The 9,463-nt window shown below is 41.1% G+C and overlaps 1 pseudogene; it reads left to right on the forward strand.

The window, feature by feature from the left end:
• The window catches only part of LOC115643583, a 30,294-nt pseudogene extending 22,390 nt beyond the window's left edge, over positions 1-7,904 (forward strand).
• Positions 7,905-9,463: the final 1,559 nt, after the last annotated feature.

The raw sequence follows: 9,463 nt of genomic DNA on the forward strand, positions 1-9,463 counted from the left end.
GAAACTGTAGACTGTGAGTCATGCATGGACATGTGACTGGCCCAGGTGACTCCAGAACTCCATCTTGGAGCTGGACTTTGCGTAGGAGAGAGGAGGGGGTCTCCACCCACAAGAGAAAGTCTATTTAAGTCCGTGGGAGACCCCACCACCTCCCAGGATATTTGGAAGAAACTGGAACAAGTGGTAGGGAGCATTCTGGAACCGGTGAGGATCTTATCTGTATTCAGCGGCAAAGAGTTCTGTGGCACCTGATAGACTAACAAACGAATTGGAGCGTGGGCTTTCGTGGGTGAATACCCACTTCGTCAGATGCTTGAAAGCTCATGCTCCAGCCCATTTGTTAGTCTATAAGGTGCCACAGAAATCTTTGTCGCTTTTACAGATCCAAACTAACACGGCTACCCCTCTGATATCTGTATTCAGTTTGATTAGACATAGGTTTGCCCATTTTATTTTGTTTTGCTTGGTGACTTACTTTGTTCTGTCTGTTACTACTTAAATCATACTTTCAGTATTTAATAAAATCACTTTTTTACTTATTAATTAACCCAGAGTATGTATTAATACCTGGGGGAGCAAACAGCTGTGCATATCGCTCTACCAGTGTTATAGAGGGAGAACAGTTGATGAGTTTACCCTGTATAAGCTTCATACAGAGTAAAACAGATTTATTTGGGTTTAGACCCATTGGGAGCTGGGCATCTGAGTGTTAAAGGCAAGCACACTTCTGTGAGCTGCTTTCAGGTCAATCTGCAGCTTTGGGGCAAGTAATTCAGACCCTGAGTCTGTGTTGGAGCAGACAGGAGTGTCTGGCTCAGCAAGACAGGGTGCTGGGGCCCCGAGCTGGCGAGGAAGGCAGGGATAGAAGTGCTTCTGGCACATCGAGTGGCAGCTCCCAAGAGGGTTTCTGTGATCCAACCCGTCACACTATGATTTTATATTGTGTTTTCCTGTGTTCAGTAATATTTTGTTCAGTTGCGTGATCTATGTAAGGTATTTCTGATACTGCTTAAAGAACAGAGTACATGTGGCACCTTAGAGATTAACAAATTGATTTGAGAATAAGCTTTCGTGGGCTAAAACCCACTTCATCAGCTGCTACTCTGAAATCAGATATGCTTATATTTGTATTATTTAGGCTGCAGTCATCCTAGCCTATCGTAAAACTGTACTGCATTTCTAAGCCATTCACACTACATTCAAAGAACTCTTTAATGTTGTCATAAACAGATAGCTAAGGGTTAATGTCTCTTTCACCTGGAAAGGGGTAACAAACAACACCTGACCAGAGGACCAATCAGGAAACAAGACTTTTTCAAATCTGGGTGGAGGGAAGTTTTGGGTGTGAGTCTTTTGTTCTTGGTTGTTCTCTCTCTCAGCTCTGAGAGTGACCACAGGAATCTCCAGGCTTTCTAATCTTCTGTTTCCAAGTTGTAAGTACAAGGATAGTAAGACAATGGGTTTATATTGGGTTTTTTTTGTATTTACATGTATGTAGTTGCTGGAGTGTATTCTTTTTGGATAAGGGCTGTTTATTCATTTTTCTTTTAAGCAATTGACCCTGTATATTGCCACCTTGATACAGAGACCCTTTTATGTCCTTTTTCATTCTTTTATATAAAGCTTTCCTTTTAAGACCTGTTTGAGTGTTTTTCACGGGTTAAGGCTAAGAAACGAAGGGAGGGGGAAAATCTCTTTGTGTTAGACTTACTAATCCTGACTTTGCATACCCTCTGGGTGAGGGGGGAGAGAGATTAGATCTCTCGGTACTTGTGTTTCAAGGACTTGAAGCAGGGAGTATCTAGGGTCCCTAGGGTGGGGAAATCTGGGAGGAGGTAAAGAGAGTGGAATCCCTTTGTTTAGACTCACGGAGCTTGAATCTGTATTCTCTCTCCAGGAACCCAGGGAGGGAAGCACCTGGAGAGGAGGAGGGGGAAGGGAAATGGTTTATTCCCTTTGTTGTGAGACTCAAGGAATCTGAGTCTTGGGGTCCCCCAGGGAAGGTTTTGAGGAGACCAGAGTGAGCCAGGACACTAGGAATCTTCTGGCTGGTGGCAGCGATATCAGATCTAAGCTGGTAATTAGCTTTGGAGGTCTCATGCTAGCTTCTCATGTTCTGAACTCTAAGGTTCAGATCTGAGTAGGAGAGTTAGGACAAATGTTGTAACTCAAACTGGTGAAAGGATGAAAATTCACAGAGTAACCAGGTGTTCTGTTGTGCCTGCTTATTGCCAGCTTAATTATTAACTCTGGTTTTGCATCCATGTGTCAGTTTATTACAGCCTTAAAATTCTTTTAATATCGTGTTTTTATGTACAGTGTTTTTTTAGTTTGTTGGAAATCTTCTGTCACTGAGTCACCAGGGCGATGCTCTGGAACTGCTGCCTATGAAACCAGTCAGGACTCTGGTGAAGTCTCCTCTCTCTGAGCTTCCACCTCCCTGGGTCTGACCTTGGAGCATTCAGCATATGCCCCTCCGTGTGCTTCCCACAGCGAGTCTGCCTCGTGGGATCCTGGGGATGGCAGAGGGTCCTGAACCCCCACTTCGCAGTCAGACGTGACTCTTAGCCAGCCAGTAAAACAGAAGTTTATTTGATGACAGGAACACGGTCTAAAACAGAGCTTGTAGGTACAGAGGACAGGACCCCTCAGTCGGGTCCATTCTGAGGGGCAGTGAGTCAGACACCCACGTCTGCACTCAGTCCTCGTCCCCAGCCAGCTCCAAATGGAGAAATCCTCCAGCCCTCTCCTCCTCTGGGCTTTTTCCTTTCCCGGACCAGGAGGTCACCTGATTCCTTTGTTCTCCAATATCTTTAGCTATCTCGTTGCAGGGGGGAAGGGCCCCAGTCATTAGTTGACTGGGGCCCTTCCCCCCTGCAATGAGATAGCTAAAGGAGACAGAGTTTTGGCCATTTGTGTGCACTGGCCCTTTGCTCTGCAACAATTACTCCCCCTTATCCCACCACCTAGAGACTTAAGAAATGCATTGGGGAAACTGAGGCACCCCCTCAGTATTCAGAGGAAACATTAAGAACAGTCCCACTTGGACATTAAGAACAGTTCCACTTCATCACATCTTCCCCTTGAAGCATTATGCTCATTACGTTGGGATGGTAAGATGTCCACTGTGGAAACATTGTTTTAAGCTGTAAATGTTTAGAAACTATGTGTTGGCATGTTATCGGTACCTCATGGAGAGATGACAACTTAATGAGGACAACTATGGACAGGAGCAATGGTTGTGCCTGGGGGCATCTAAGTTTGAAGGTTTGGGTTCTCAGGGTGCAAAAAGAAAAGAGAGAGAAGCATCAAGGGAAAGTAAGAGGAGTCACAAAGTATGTACAAGTGGTGGTGTTTTTTTCTTTTAAAATGAAAGTTGGCAGGCTTAGAGGCACTGGGGGGGATTTTTCAAATTTTTGTTTACAGTGCAAAGAAAGGATTGGGCAATAGAGTGAGTTTGGAATACGACACTGTGACAGACCCAGGCCAGTCTGGTAGAGGGCAAATATACTGGTCACTGGCTGAGTAGTTTTCTGTTCCCTGAGTGACTAGAGCAGGGGCTGCATTAGAGTAATCAGGAGCTGCTAGAACCAATTAAGGCAGACAGGCTGACTAGAACACCTGCAGCCAATCAAGGAAGGCTAATCAGGGCACCTGGGTTTAAAAAGGAGCTCACTCCAGTCAGGGAGGAGCCAGAGGAGAGGAAGTGCATGTGAGAAGCTGGGAGCAAGAGGCACAAGGAGCTGAGAGTGAGAGAATGCACTGCAGAAGGACTAAGGAGTACAAGCGTTATCAGACACCAGGAGGAAAGTCCTGTGGTGAGGAGAAAGAAGATGTTTGGAGGAGGCCATGGGGAAGTAGCCCAGGGAGTTGTAGCTGTCATGCAGCTGTTACAAGAGGCACTATAGACAGCTGCAATCCACAGGGCCCTGGGCTGGAACCCGGAGTAGAGGGCAGGCCCGGGTTCCCCCCACACCTCCCAACTCCTGATCAGACACAGAAGGAGCTGACCCAAACTGTGGGTTCCACCAGAGGGAAAGATCACTGAGGTGAACAAATCCGCCAATAAGCACGGGACCCACCAAGGTAGAGGAGGAACTTGGTCACAACACCTGTAGGCGGCCGCAGCCTCTGCTGAATGGTCACTCAACCAATTTGCCAACCCAGGTAGGGAATTTCACTCCACTGCATTTATTACACACTGACTTGGCAGCTGCTTTTTAAGTCTTTGTCAAGTTCTTTTATAATGCCTTTTCTTAATGTTGGTGGAGTTGAATTTTGATACATTTATCCTCAAAATGCTGATTCCCTACTCCCTCCCTGCATGCTACCGGAGTCCAAAACGTCAGAAACATCCAAAAAGCAGTATTTTTGAGTTCTTCAGCTTAAAACAATGTTTCCACAGTTGACATCTTGAGCATCATGTTTTAGCCTTGAAGGAATTTTTAGTGTGGACTTTTATATGTCCACAAATTGCGGTTGTAATAGAAATTCTGATACCAGTAAATATACCATTGCATGCAAAGCTAAAATAAAATCCTTGATTTCCACAGGTGGCCAGGAGTTCATTCTTATGATTCCTTAATCATGGTATCTACTGCCTGGGGAAATTACCATTCATCTATCTTAACGATGGGGCAGTCAACAAAAAACAACCTCAGAAATGTCAGTCTTTTGTCCATTTTACACAATTTTCTTTTAGGAATACAACAAGAATTTGTTTCATTTTCTTTTTAAAATAGGTCAGGTGCCTTTACTCCATTTACCATTTGGAAAAGCCCTAAATAATTATAATGAAGTTCTGAATAAGTAACTCCAGTTTAAACATCTACTAAAATGCATGTAACATTGTACGCTCCATAAAATGCCTTTGGATTAATACGCTTTTTCTCTCTGACACAGAAGAAAGTCCTTCAGATGAACAACCTAGTGAAGGAAGACAACGGCATAATTCAGCCAGCATTTCGGTCACATGTGATGAAAGCCTTTCTCAGGGTGTTACAAGTGAGCTATCCCGTGAAGGAAGCGACAGCGGCCACTCACTAGACTCTGCAGGTTCTGTAAGCAAGATGTACTTTTAATTATGTTGAGTTCTCAGACATGCATCTTGGCTATCACATTAATATTTGAAACAAATAATGGTTCTAGTGATGGTAGAGAACCCTAGTGTTGTATGTTATGTGGCTTGGATCACAAAACTTAAGAAATGGAATTTTCTTAACTCTTCATTATGAATATTCAGCTAAGGAAGCAAAACCAATGAATTCTTAGCCCTTGGTACAGTAGAAAAGTTGTGCCTCTGAATTGTGTATGAATATCTGTATTCCCAGTGTGAGTACGTTTAGTGGTTAGAGTAAGTTATTTACACATTTCAGTTTCCAATCTGTAAAATGGAGGTTAATATTTACACACCTTTCTTAAAGTATTTTGAGATTTGATGAAAGATGCTGTAACTATTATAACATTTCAGTCCACAGAAGTGAAATATTTGTTGTTAAATTCATGCAAAATAGCGTCTGCTTTTTGTATATTTTAAATGTTAGTGAAAGTAAGTTCAAACTTCACTTGTGTTGTATTTCAACATACTAGTTTCGGAGCCATTTCCAGTGTTCTTTTCATTCATTTAAAAATATCTGTAAAGGTTTTATAAGTACAATAATATATTTCTAAATTGTGCAACTGCACCAGAAGTCCAAGCATCTCGATTGGTATGAGGTATTTGGCTGACACATGACTATTATCTCTGGCCAGCAGCCATTTAAACAATGTTTCTCTTTACTGGTATGTTTAAATACACATGTGGCAGGAGGAGACATAAGAATGTATTAATGAAGTGAAATATATTCTCTCCCCTGCCCGTTTTATTCTGGATCTTCATGCCAGTTCATGAAGCAAAAACTCTGATGTTTGATTTGACCAGGATTGTGTTTCAGACCAGTTCAGTGTTGAGTATGAAGTTGAGTCCATTTCTTCCGAAGATTATAGCCATAATGAAGAAGGAGAAGAGCTCACAGATGAAGATGATGAGGCATGTATATTTCTCCCCCCCCCCACATCTGAACTGTTATAGCAGAAGCATTTTGTTGGAATGCAATATGAAATATTTCCATAATCATCTTTCATGACTGTATGTGCTGTATGGCAAATATCTACTGCCATTCTTTATACTGAGTTTTCTGAGTTTTATACTGAGGGTAACAACCTTCCTGTATACAGTACTATAACATCTCTCCTGGCCAGAGGCACAGAATCCTTTTACTTGTCAAGGGTTAAGAAGCTCAGGTAACCTGGCTGGCACCTGACCAAAAGGACCAATAAGGGGACAAGATACTTTCATTCTAGGGGAGGAGGCTTTGTCTGTCTGTTCTGGGTGCTTGCCAGAGACAGATGAAGAAAGCAAGTAGTCTAACTCCATTGGAATTAGTGAGTACTAGCCAGGGAATGCATTAGCTTTTGTTTTGCCTTGTGATTTTCTCTGTGCTGAGAGGAAGGTGTATTCCTGGTTTTCTTTTTGTAACTTTAAAGTTTTGCCCGGAGGGAAATCCTCTGTGTTTTGAATCTGGTTGCCCTGTGAGATTAGCTTCCATTCTAATTTTACAGAGGTGCTGCTTTTACCATTTTTCTTTCTAAGAAAGTTCTGTTTTTTTAAGAATCTAATTGGGTTTTTAAGTGTCCTAAAAAACCCAGGTTGGTCTGTGCTCATCTTGTTTGTTTATTCTCAAGCCTCCCCAGCTAAGGGGGTGTAGGGATTGGGGGGATATTTGGGGAGAGGAGGAACTCCAAGTGGTCCTTTCCCTGAATTTTGTCTAATCACTTGATGGCCGGCAGCATTTACCTAATCCAAGGTACAAGGGAGAATTTGTGCCTTGGGGAGTTTTTAAGCTAAGCTGGTAGAAATAAGCTTAGGGAGTCTTTCACGTGAGTCCCCATATCTGTACCATAGAGTGGGGAGGGAACCCTGACAGTTGTTTTTTTTAATACATTGTTTAAAATTTAAAAAACAAGTAAAAGGAAGTTAAAATACATTTTCTTCCATCAGGTATGTCCGATGATGATTGATCAGAGTGAAGAGAGTGATGCTGATTCAGTTGATGAAGATCCTGAAATTTCACTGGCCGTGAGTAAATTCTTGGTTCATAAAAAATCACAAGTCTGTGAGATGAAAGACCAAGACCTGTATCATGAATGAATTCAGTGGATATTGACCAATTTTGTTTACAAGTATTGAGGAAATACTTTAGCAGTAACATAAAGAAACTATAATCTCCTTTAATTTTTTTCAGTAATAGTAGGAATGAAAATAATTTAACTTTTTAACTTTGAATACACTAAAGGATTGTTGGAAGTGCACTAAATGCAATGAAATGAACCCTCCCTTTCCATAGCATTGCTCCAAATGCTGTTCTCTTCATGAGTACTGGCTTCCTGATGGACAGAATGACCAATCTGACAAGCGAAAATTGGAAAGTTCCACACAGCTAGAGCGTGAAGAGGGTTTTGATGTTCCCGACTGTAAGAAAGTGAAAGTGAATGAAGATAAAGAACTGAGTGTTGAAGACAGTAAAGATACAACAGCACAACCTTCTGAATCCAAGGAAAGTGAAGAATACTCTCAGCCATCTACATCTAGGAATCTCTTTTGTAGCAGCCAAGAGGATTGCAAAGAACCTGAGAAAAAAGAGACAGAAGACAGAGAGGATAGTGTGGAATGCAGCCTACCCCCTTCCAGCACAGAGCCCTGTGTCATATGTCAGAGCAGACCTAAAAATGGCTGCATAGTTCATGGCAAGACAGGACATCTTATGGTGTGTTTTACTTGTGCAAGGAAACTGCAGAAGCGGGATAAACCCTGTCCGGTCTGCAGAGAGCCAATTCAGATGATTGTGCTAACTTACTTTAGTTAGAAGGAACTTCGGCATAACTATGCAACAAAGCTTCAGCAGACCTTCCACGCAGGCTTCATTACAAGCTTCCTTAGACTTGTACAGTTAAGAGAGTAAGAAGCTATTTTTGTATGTTTAACTAAAGATGTGTTTGGGGTGTTTTCTTCTTTCTTTTGATGTAGCAAAAAGTTGATCTTAAAAAAATAGCACTGAAATCGATAGTTTTTTTCATTCGGTATTTGGGGGGATATTAAAATACCCAAATTCCTGAAACTTTATTTCCATGTTAGGGGATCTAGCCCATCAAGATTTGCACATCACAAGCAGATCAGTAACGACACTTGTACAACTGGATAGAATATCCCTTTTTAAATACTGAATTTAAAGCTTCTGAAAAGAGAGAGCTCTCAAGTTTCATTCTTGTGAATATCAGTTTTCTTTTGCTCAGTAGGAATTCATAGAATTTAAGAAGTCAAGCTTCCCATTTTTCTACAAATTCCAGTATCTGTTCCTTAGTGAAGTCATTGGGGAAAATCAGAACTTCTTAAGAGATCCCTTGGAATAGTCCTATTTTGAAAAAATAAAATAAAATTTTGACTTGGTCATTGCTGAGACTTAGATTTATCTATCAAAGTAGGTAAACTGGGGGAAATGTTCCTGAGACTACTTCAGATCACCAGAAGATGTGAAAGTTAGTAAAGAATTAGAGTAATTTTAGACCAAAAACTGGAATGAGGGAAGAATGAAATTAGGGTAGAGACTAGCCTTTTATTTCAGTAAAACACAAGAATACATTTCAGGTTCAAAAAAAATAATTACTATTGATAAGTAGTTGATTTTAATTCAGCTTTGATAGGAACTGAAGATGTTTGTCATGTATGGTCCTGTGTAAAGATTGAGACCTATTTCATATGATTTGATAGTCTGTCCTGTTGCTAGTGGATAGGTAACCACATCACATTTTGGCACATTTGACTGGCCCAGCAGAGAGGGCCAAGGACTGAATAGACATAAGGAGTAAAAAAAAAAGCCCTCTTTAGCTATGAAAACACATCAGTGGAGCAGTATTGGGGAAGTTTATACTTCTATTGTACCTGTGTCCAGTATTGTCAGTGTGCCACATTTCAGAAATATTAAATTCACTTAAATAAGACAACAAATACCAAACCCTCAGGGAGCAAAACCAGCACAGTGGTGTTTTGCATAAGGGTTGGTTTTTAGTTTGGTAGGTTTTTTGAATTGAATCTGTAATTCTCTGTTGTGTAAGGCTTTTCTGAATATTGTAGAGTTGTGAGGTGTTAGCTTGGCCAGTTATATATGGAAACCAGACTTTAAAATTTTGACCAAAGTTTTGTATTAATATGACCTTTTTGGAAAAAAATAAAAATCTGTAAAATTAAATATCTTTAAAACTAGTGTGTCCAGTTCCTTGGTAACTCTTTTCAGTAATGAATTTAAAAAAAATCTGACCATACTTGTCCTCTCCACCTACTCACCCCCAAATTAACGATCTCTGTACTTTGCATATTGCTGAATATCTTATGTGTTTGTGGTGAATTCCAAGAATGCAGTGGAAGTGT

The sequence above is a fragment of the Gopherus evgoodei genome, unplaced genomic scaffold (assembly GCF_007399415.2).
Source record: "Gopherus evgoodei ecotype Sinaloan lineage unplaced genomic scaffold, rGopEvg1_v1.p scaffold_63_arrow_ctg1, whole genome shotgun sequence".
Taxonomy (NCBI): Eukaryota; Metazoa; Chordata; order Testudines; family Testudinidae; genus Gopherus; species Gopherus evgoodei.